This window comes from Triticum urartu, unplaced genomic scaffold (genome assembly GCF_003073215.2).
Source record: "Triticum urartu cultivar G1812 unplaced genomic scaffold, Tu2.1 TuUngrouped_contig_4723, whole genome shotgun sequence".
In the NCBI taxonomy this organism is placed as follows: Eukaryota; Viridiplantae; Streptophyta; class Magnoliopsida; order Poales; family Poaceae; genus Triticum; species Triticum urartu.
The window spans coordinates 1-10,623 of record NW_024115336.1 but is presented as its reverse complement, the minus strand read 5'-3'; the positions used below and the strand labels follow the sequence as shown (position 1 = coordinate 10,623).

Here is a 10,623-nt window from a genome sequence, read left to right as displayed (position 1 = left end):
GTGGTCAGTGGCGGAGCTACGTTGGGGCTAACCCGTGCTCTGGCCCGCCCTGCCTAGCTGAAACACTGCCTAAATAGCTTGCCAAGTGGCCTGACCCATCTCTTTTCTATGCTTTCTTCTTCAGGCTGGCCCTCCCAAGGAATCCACTGTAGCTCCGCCAGTGCCCGTGGTCTAGGAGCAAGTGTGTCGACTGACAGAGTTTGGCGGGTCAGTATACACAATCTTCAGTGGCTTAATCATGCTCTTCGTGCCTGATGGCTCTGGGTGGACGGAGTGGGTTCAATCAGATCTTGATCCGAGATGAATGCAACTACTTTAGTGCAAACTCATGAGTTGTTTCTCGCGGCTACGCGATGTGAAGTTGGTGATGGGCAGGGGGCCAGTTTCTAGCATGATAGGTGGCTACTTGATCGCAACCCGACATCTATAGCTCCACATATGCGGTCTTCGTCCATGCGCGACGGTCCGAATCCAAAACTATGGCGGAGGCAAGGCTGGATAATCGATGGGTTCGTGACATTCATGGGATTTTGTCCGTACGGGCAATTGTGGAGTATCTCAGCCAGTGGGCCGCAATTCAGAACATGTAGGCATTTACTTTAGAGGTGGATAAATTCTCATGGCGTCTCACAACGAATGGATGATACTCGCTGAGTTCAACGTACAAGGGCTTCTTTTTTGGTTCAATATAGGCAGACTATGCAAATTCCCTGTGCAAGAACATCGCTCCACCCAAGGAAAAATGCTTTTGTTGGCTGGTCGTGCATGACAGATGTTGCACCTCCCCGACCTTCTCGGTTATCTCTCATATCTCTCTACCCTCTAATGTACCTAGATAGATCATCCCACCTATCTTTATATCTAGATCTACAACCCCACATTAATATCTCCACCAACCAACGTCCGACCTCCACCCCCTCCCCTTAACTACGTTTTCTTCTCCCTTCCCATCTCACCCTACCCTAGGTAGATATCCCCCTCGTGGAAGGTCTCCTCAGTCACCCAAGTTTTGATCAACTGAAAAAGCTTTATTTTAATTATCGTCATCTTTGTCGATTGGAATTAAATGAATCGTGTAATGCTATCATGACACTGACTGTATGCGATGCACAAACGTGGAACTATTTGCAATCAGCCATCGAGTCTTCATTTGACGAATTTGTTCATGTATTGTTTGTGCTACCGACCATCGAGTCGAGGCAACATTTGTTGCTCGATGTATATATTTTTAAGAAATCTTAGGGATCGATCGAGCGATATATCAAAGTTGGCAGTATGAAGGCGATCCAACCTCACTTATATTTGAAACATCATTGAATGAGTTATTTGCTTTCGACGAGTGAGATATAGTGTGAAAGGGCACCATAACTTGTGACGATGGGGTTTCATGGCAAGTTATACACGGTGAGGGACATGAGTTGTTGCCAACCAATGGTCGAAATAAGAAGTAGGACATGGAAAGCCAGAAGCAGAAGGGGTGGATTACGTAGAGACTGGACATGAAGAGCCAGAAGCAGGTATGTGAAGCACATGGGACAATTTGATCGGAATGGTGCCTTAATTTTCTATTTCAACAAATATAAAATCCAGTTATTACAAAACAAGATGAAAAATTAATGCACATTTAGTATAGTATCACTTTATAGTTTAAATTTCAAGTTGAAAGAAACAACTCCGAGTTCGACTTCAAACCTCTTTTTTTTTCTGAAAGCTACGATGCTTCCTCGAAGATGCTTCAGTTTCTTAGCAATGTACTCCCTCCATTCCATAATGTAAGACGTCTTTTTACACTACGGTAGTGGTGTAAAAAAACGTCTTACATTATGAGACGGAGGGAGTTCAACCCAAGTTTTCTGAATATTTAAAATTCTAAACAAAACCTCCTCAACTCATATGATGGCACCTTGACAAATTTATAATTTTTTCGACTTCATTTACCTTTTGCTATTGAAGAAAAACTAAATGCAACCTACTATATGTTTGATTTTTTTTCATACATCTCTCTGTTAACATCTCCCAAGGTACTTCAGAATACAAATATGATTTGTTTCTATTTTAAATTGTAGGCACTTTTAAATATACTTGTAGTTCCAATTTGAATTATATCCCTTCAATACCAATAAATTTATTTTAATGCCTAAACATAGGAAACCAATCCAAAATGATGCCTAATTTTGACATGAACTCTTAAATATTGTATTTTCAGTTTTTGTAAAAATTAGGAGCCTTCGGGATCAATATTTGTACATATATACTTCATATGGTGCCTTAACTCCCTATTTAAAAAAATAGAAAAATCGAAGTATTACGTAACAAGATCGAAAATGATGGTATATAAGTATAGAATAGTATGATATCATGTTGTGATACAAATTTCAAGTTGAGATGACGAAGGCCTTGTGCGTTCGACTTCAAACCTCATAATTTCACTTTTAAACCTATGATGCTTCCCCGGAGATGCTTCTGTTTCTAGGCAATGTACAACCCAAGTTTTGTGGAGCTGGTTGAGATTTTAAACACAACCCCCTGAGGTCATATCATGGTGCCGGGCCAAATATCATGTTTTTAATATTTCATTTACCTTTTTTAAAATTGAACAACAAATTAAAAATTTAAAAACAAATAAATGCAACTAAGAGTTTTAATTTTGCCAACTATTTTTTATTTTTCATACATCTCTTGGATAACACCTACCATGCAAGGTACTCAAGAATTTAAATATGATTTCCTCCCAAATTGTAGGCATTGTTTTAATATACTTGTAGTTCAAATTTTAGTTATATCCATTAAATACCCTAAAAATCATTTAATGCCTAAAATTTAGCGGATCAATTGCGAAAAATGCATAATTTTGACATCAACTTCGTAATGTTGGAAGTTAAATGTAGAAAAGGTTTGAAGCCTTTGGTATATTAGAAAAAATTTGGACTTTAGCCATAGCTCAAACCCTAAAATCTAAGAAGTTATACATTGGGCAGTATGTGGTGCTTGTCTTTTTTTTTGTGAGAAGTATGTGGCACTTGTCACTGGTAAAGACTTATCATGATGAGTAGCCTAAAATCAGGCCGGCTGGTGGGCTAAACGTGCCAGTGGGCTGACCCGTTTCCTTGTTGTGCCGTGCCTGGGCCAGGAGTGCAGCACGAGTGACGGCCCGTGTATTAGGCGTGCCTGGGCCGTGGCGCGCCGGCCTGTCTGGCCAGGTTTCTCATTTCAATGGGCCTTTCTGATCGCACGTGGCCTTCTTCTTGTCTCTATAAAAAAGCTCTTCCATTCCCAGCCGTCAGATACAGTGTGCCGGTGCGTGGCGAGTGGCCGACGTACGCGCCGTCGCCTCCTTCCACATCCGCGGCGAGCCGCCAATGAGGTACCGATCTTCCCGCCGCACAGCTCTTGCTTCTCGTTTGATGTCTGATCTGTTATGTATGTGTTTCTATGTGTGTGCCGAATCTTGCCCTAGAGTACTGATGAAATTGTTAGTCGGACCTTCTCTGATATGTTTACGGTTGACTAACGCTGATTCTAAAGCCCTAGATGAATTTTTATCACTGTCGCGTCCTTCTTGATTGATCTAGTTTCCAATCTGAGTATAAACTTTCTCCGACGGTTCTCTACTCTGAACATTGGACTGAAAACTTAATCTGTGAGTATGTACTCTGCGAGTTGTATACAAGAACACTGATTCATCACGTATTTTTATATGAAGTAAATATGACACTCAAAATGCGACTAGTGTTTTTTGTTTACTTGCAAGTGAAGATGTCTCGTTGTGCTTCAGGTGGCATCAAGCAAGGGGCAATTCAGTTATTCATGGGAGTCATTAACCAGTGATGACTATCGTTTATACTTGTTGAACTGAAACATCAAATTTAGCTTTTGGTTTTTGGATTCCCATAATGTCTATTCACCAGAGTTTCTAGCACCCGGCCCAACTTGTATTTCAGAAACTTGTGCGTCCCTTCATTTCGCATTTAGCGTTGTTGCATTTCAGGATTCACAGAGTTAATACATCGTTTTCTATTTGCTGCATATGTTCATGTTTCAGTGATCCACGACCCATTTTAGATAGGACTCATTTTATCTCAGGGTCATCCTGGATTTATTTCAGTGGCCCCCGTATAGTAATCTTGTTTGGAACATAATTCGAGATTAAACTTCCTTGTTTCAGGAAAACAAAAAAAAGGGATGTAATTAAAATTTGATGCACCGCGGAAAAGCGAGTTACTTGCCCTGAGCAAATATAACGTTAATGGTAAGGATAAAGCAATTACAGTAAGAAATGATTATCCGAAGCCCCCTGTCCCTTGTTTTGAAATCACTGAGGATTTTGATTTGGAAAAGGTTGAGGAGGTATGATAACTATCCATCTGTGTGATATTCCTCTCGCCTTATTTTTTCTTTTCCAGTGCTGACTCCTGACATTCTCTCTTTCAGCTTATGCTAGAAAGGGATATTAAGATCACCAAGTCCATGGCAAATGACATAATCATCCCAGACCCTGCTCCCAAGGTTTGTGTTACCTTCATTTACATAATTTGATTGATGACTCATTCCATTACATTAGTTATTGGGAAAAGTATATTTTTCATCCCTCAATTCTTTCAAAAGTATAGAAATTATCCCTCAACTTTAAAACCAGGAAAACATAGTCCCTCAATTGTTGAAACCAGATATTTTTAGTCCCCCGAGTTGCTTTTGGTGGTTTTGGGCTGACATGGCATGGTTTTGACTGTTGACCTGCCACATCATCGTCCGTCTCAACTTCATCTTCTTTCTCTCTCCACTCTCTCTCTCTTCTCTTTCTCTCTTCCACCCTCTGAACTCCCACAGCAGGCTTGCTAAGGTTGGCCGAGGCGCCCAGCATTTGCGTGTGGCTGACTAGCTAGGCTGGCAACATGCTTTCTTGTTTGTGCACCTAGCTAGATGTGTTGCTGGCATGCTTGTTGTGTTCGTGCGTACGGCGCCATGTGTATGCCTAGGACGTCTGCCGCATGAACGAGGATGACGGTTATGGAATCATGAGGCCGAAGTGCTGCTTCTCTGCTCTCCGACGAGCTAAATGCCTGAGTGTATGGTGTGTTGGGTACTCTCCGTGCTCTTCTCTCTATGATTGCTGTGAGAAGGGGGACGAGAGAGTTCGCGAGAGAGGAAGTGAGGTGGGATTAGGAGTCGCTTTTGTGACTTGGATGGTGACATGGCGGTCAAACCCAGATGACATGTCAAAGTTTTGGTCAAAACTAAATCTGAAACCACTCGAAGTAATACAAGGGATTAAACTTATCCGGTTTGAGAAGTTGAGAGACTAGATTTTGCTGGTTTTGAAGTTGTGGGACTATTTCTATACTTTCGAAAGAACTGAGGGACGAAAAATATACTTATCCCTTAGTTATTTTGTTTAACCCTGTAATATTATAGGGTACTTAAGTCTACTGAAACAATATGTTTGTTGTTGTCATATATGAACCTTGGATAGGAACATGTGTATTCGCATGCCTGAACCATGCTAGCTTTAGATCCCCTTACTTTTCCTTCTCTCCTTGTTGGTGCCTCATGTTTGGTTTTATCTTCAGTGCACACCAACTTGCTTGCGTTACAAGGTTTTGTTGTTTCAATTGTTGTCAGCACCTCCATAGACCAAAAGACAGGTTATTTTGTGGTGTTTTTAGTTGGATAACTGACGCCGTTTGCCTTCTTCAATTGTGACGGACTCATCTAGTGGGTGGGTGATGCCTTCTTGGACATATATGCCAAATTGGAGCACATCCTTGTAAAGGTTAGTGTCCGGTGCTTCCTCCAATTTTTCGAGAACTGTGAAGGCCAGGGCATGTCATCTTATCTTACCATCACCGCACAAACCTTAACCTTCATTGTCAGTTTCAATGCCCTGCGATGTGCAAAAGTCGTATTGGAGGGCATGGCACCTGAGCTCTATGGGATGCACGCCAATCCCAACTGCATAAACAAATATGGATACTTCGTCCTCCATGAAGCTGCTGAAAGGTTCTCTGTTGACATGATCAAGCTGCTTTTACGCCATGGTGCATCAGCCAATGTGCGCACAGTTGGCAATGATGTCATTGAGAATCTACTCCCGCTCCATGTCGCAGTTGAGAATACTTGTCTGCATAAGTATCTAGAGGACAATCTGGAGTACAATCTTTCTCGCAGCTAGAATTATCTGGATTATGTCTACAAGCTTATTCATCTACTGTGTCTACCTGAAATGGTCTGTTTCACTTCCCTCCCAATACGAATTGCTACTTTTGTAGCATGACGTAAAGAGTAACTATGGTCATACCATAGACCCCTGATAGGTTATAATGAAATTAGTGATACAAAGTACCGGGCACTCTTTCATCTCAACTTGTCAAAGAAAGTAAAGTTTTCATTTGTTAATCCTTTTTCTCTTACTTCATGTGCAGTGTATGTTCTTATAGTAAAAGATAAATTTTCATCAATAAAATATACAAAAACTGTTGCTAGTAATTACTTTGATAGGAGGAAAAACAGTGATATATAGAATGATTATTCAACATTACTTGCTTCATATGAATGCTAAATGGACTTAGGTTTTTGTTCCTTGTTGTTTTACAGAAGATCTTCTTGGACACAACTAGACTGCTTGCAGAGAAAACAAATAATGTACTTCAAGAGCTCTGCAATTACATTGAGGATGGAAAAATCATCCAGTCTGCTATTCTACTACTGGCTGCTCAAGAGCAGATCCGTGGGGGCAGTTCTTCCAAGATAAATGGCAGTAGTAAGAAAAATGGGTTTGACCTTATCAGTAACTATATAATGAGGCTTTCATTTTCCTTGAGATGGGAGAAAGGTTCACATGGAATGGCACCGGAGCTTCTGGAGGAAAGGAAGGCACTTACTGATTGCGCATGGCTGCTTGTTGATGTAATTTCCTATGCCGGTGAAAATCTGTCTGCATACATTCAAGCACATTCTGAGGTAAGCATTTTTGTATATTGCGGCTGCAGTGACTCAGATGCCTTTTACTTAATAGTTGTATTTTTACTATTGTCAGTTATGTTGTTTAAAAAAATACATGCCCTAGTCTTTCTTTTCATGGAAGCACATTCTGATACTATGTGTGAGAATGCTTTAGTTTGTGAATATTTTTTCAAGAAGCGTATTTCTTTTCTCTTGCTCGATGCTATATATCAATTTAACATTTTCTCTAATATTTTTATCACTAAATTATGTTCTTGTTAATTGAAAAAAATCTCAAACCCAAGATGCTACTTAGATTCAGAAAGTTTCCATCCACTTCACATTGGTTTGTTGCTTGAATAGCTGAGTCTTGCTCTAATGTTTAGCCTGTCATATAATGCAATGAGATTCAAACCCCTCTTATTTATAAACACTCGGGAAAAGTGATGGCAGGGATAATGAAACAAGAGAAAACAACTGATAGGAGTAAAGCCATTGTCATAGTTATTTTTATGAAATGTTCTATGTCAAAAGTATTAGTAACAAACCAGCCTGTTATTAGTTATCCATATACTCATCCACATCAAATCCCCTGTTTGGCTACTTCTTTCCTTTAATCTTCACCATAAAACAGACAAACAAACTGTAAGAACACCTTTTGTGCTTTATCTTCTAAGACAGTGCTTGATATTATTATATTGCAAAGGAGATTGCTATACGAAGTTCATGATAGATACAATTATTGATGATTTCTGCATTGAATTCACTCACTACAACTGGAAGGAGCATGTTAGTTCCTTTTCCAGTACCATATGCATTTTTGTCATGGAAATGCGAATCTTACAATGAATACTTAATGCATGCATAAATAGTGAAAACATTGGTGACAGAAACACTCGATTTCCATATTAATATTATCTGACATGAGCATAGTATATTTTCTTGGCTTCACTTATGTCTATTTTCTGGTTTTGTCACTGCCTTGTACTCCCTCCGTAAACTAACATAAGAGCGTTTAGATTATTACTTTAGTGATCTAAACGCTCTTATATTAGTTTACAGAGGGAGTATCATTTTAGCAGCCATATCAACATCAAGTGTTTGGTTAATGTTGTTGCATGGTGCATGGATATAGAACATGTGCTTGTGTTATTTCTCTTTGTTTATTTTCTGGACGCATGTCAGATGAATTGGCAGAAATGAGCATTTTCATATTCTTATGGTGGCAGTTGTGTGGCATGATTCCCAGCTCCAAAAATTCTAGGTGCTGGAGCTGGGGTATATTAAGGTCGTTGACATGAGCCTTCTTTATTCATGTTAGACTAAAAATTTATGCTTAAGGTACTTTATTTAGCCTACAAACTCCAGGTCCTCCAAGAAACAGGGAGTTGAAGCTCATTACAGTAACTTGTCTGTGGCCCCGGAGGACAGTTCAATGTAGTTCAACAAACAATTCCATATTCTTATGGTGTATGCAATTTATGACTAACCTCTTTAAGTTTGTCTGAACTTCATTTGGATCATATAGCCTGAAGAAATTGACACCTTTCTCTTTGGGAAACCAAAACAAAACAATTAAAGTGATTTGAAATAGTTGGAATTTGAATAACTGTGATGTGTAGTTAAATATACCGAAGGGCGATGCAGTTCTTGACTCTTACATTTGAAGCGCCTAGATCATAACATGTACTCCCTCCGTCCCAAAATTCTTGTCTTAGATTAGCCTAGATACGGATGTATCTAATACTAAAACGTGACTTGATACATCCATATTTAGACAAATCTAAGACAAGAATTTTGGGACGAGGGAGTAGTTAAATACACAGAACTTGTGGAAGCAAACAGATTATGCTTTAAGCTAAATAATATACATTAATCTAGGTGAATCTGAATATGTATATTATGTATGCAGTTCATAAAACCTAGTGAAATGAATGCGATATCTCTTTCTGCACACTTATTGCCATCCAACTCATATTCCACAATTGCAGTTTTCTCCTCCAAACAATTCTTTCCATCATCTCGCTGCTTACAATTGGTTATATAGTCGCTACATTGTATATACAGTAGATCTATGTTAGCGATGTATTGCCTTATACAGCAGCTTGTATGTCATGTAGGTGCCCAATGTGGAGGTCTTTCACCACGTTTCATCTATCCTCAAGGAGTATGGATTTTTCCCCACTGGAGATCCCATGGACGCTGTAAACCTGTACTACTCTGTGTATTGCTTCACACAATAATTTACTATGTGAATAAATGGTTATTTTTGCTGATTATTTTATTTTGTCTTCCACTTCTTGAAGCCAGCCTTATGACTGCAGAAAGTCAAACGGAGAGTCATGCAAAGGTGTGTCGGGCTCAAGTGATTATTTTTACATTTAACAAACTGAGTCTTAATCTCTCCCCTTCTTTTTAAAATGTATAATAGGGCTTACAGATGCAAACATGGCAGTTATGGAATCGGCCAATCTGGATGCTGCAGAGGAGAAGGTAAAGATAATCAAAACTGGGGTTGATCTTGTTTTGGATAGACTGATGGTGTTCAACAACGAATGATACTGTGGCAGCAAAAAGAAACAAAGCTATAAGAATATCCCTTTCCTTGTTCTTTTTATTTTATTTTACATCAACTTCTTTAATAATATGTAAAGAAGTAAAAATTTCCTAAATCGACAAATCCCATGAACGCTGTCAGATACATAATAGAATCTTCATTAGCCGTGTTTTCTTGATTTCTGACTGTACTCATGTCCCTAATCTTGAGCTCAGGTCACAACTGTTGGAATTGACAATCTCTCCCTTACGGCACGGCAGCACACCAAACAAACACAGGTAACCCATTATACCTTAATACTGATTTTGGTTTAGCAGTACCAAGCAGCTTTGCCTACACAAATGGGTTATTAACTAGAGCACAAAGTGATGGTTTTGGTGCTGCAAAGCTGGGCAGCTTTGTAGTAGCGAATTCAGCCATATTCATAGAGTACAAGCATTCGTGTTCTAATGTACTTTGGCTACTGAACCTGGACAGGTTTAAGCTGCTTCTATTGCCTTATTAAATGAGCTACAAAACATCTAAATTCTGGCCTAGAATACCTAGTGTGTTTTCACACACATGTATAGAAACTAGGAGTACATGTATAGAACTAAATTCTAGCTTTGAGTTGGCTCCAAATACACATCACCTATTGCAATGGCACGGCATTCCAACTATTCATCTCTGCATCCTAATGTGTTTCCCATTAGTTTTTTTACCAAAGAATAGGGGGTAAATGCAATAAAAAGTAGTCTTAATTAGCTTAATAAAATAGCTGAAATGTGTAGGTTCCAAGTAACATCAACATTGGGACTTCACCAAGGGGGCTTTTTTTTGACCCGGGCCACAACCCCTTTCCATTAAATGCATAACGGAAATACAAAGTTCAACATACAACGAACACCGGCCCATTAAAAGCGACTACCGCATAAGGAACCGAGAAAGGGGTAAGGCGAGATCAAAGCATCACTGGGAAACCCACTATGAGCACTCGTCATCGAGCAGCCCATCGCGGGACGAAAACCCAGTGACACCTAGCATCACGCAAACCACTAGACCTAACCAGTTCAAGACAAACTTCAACAGGGAACATAACAGTGCTACAAACGCCCTGTTCGCAAGCAAAATACAGGGGAGCATAAGAC

At 39.6% G+C, this 10,623-nt stretch overlaps 1 pseudogene; it reads left to right on the top strand.

Moving 5' to 3' along the window:
• The first annotated feature begins 4,434 nt into the window (after positions 1-4,434).
• Positions 4,435-9,774, top strand: LOC125528225 (annotated as a pseudogene).
• Positions 9,775-10,623: the final 849 nt, after the last annotated feature.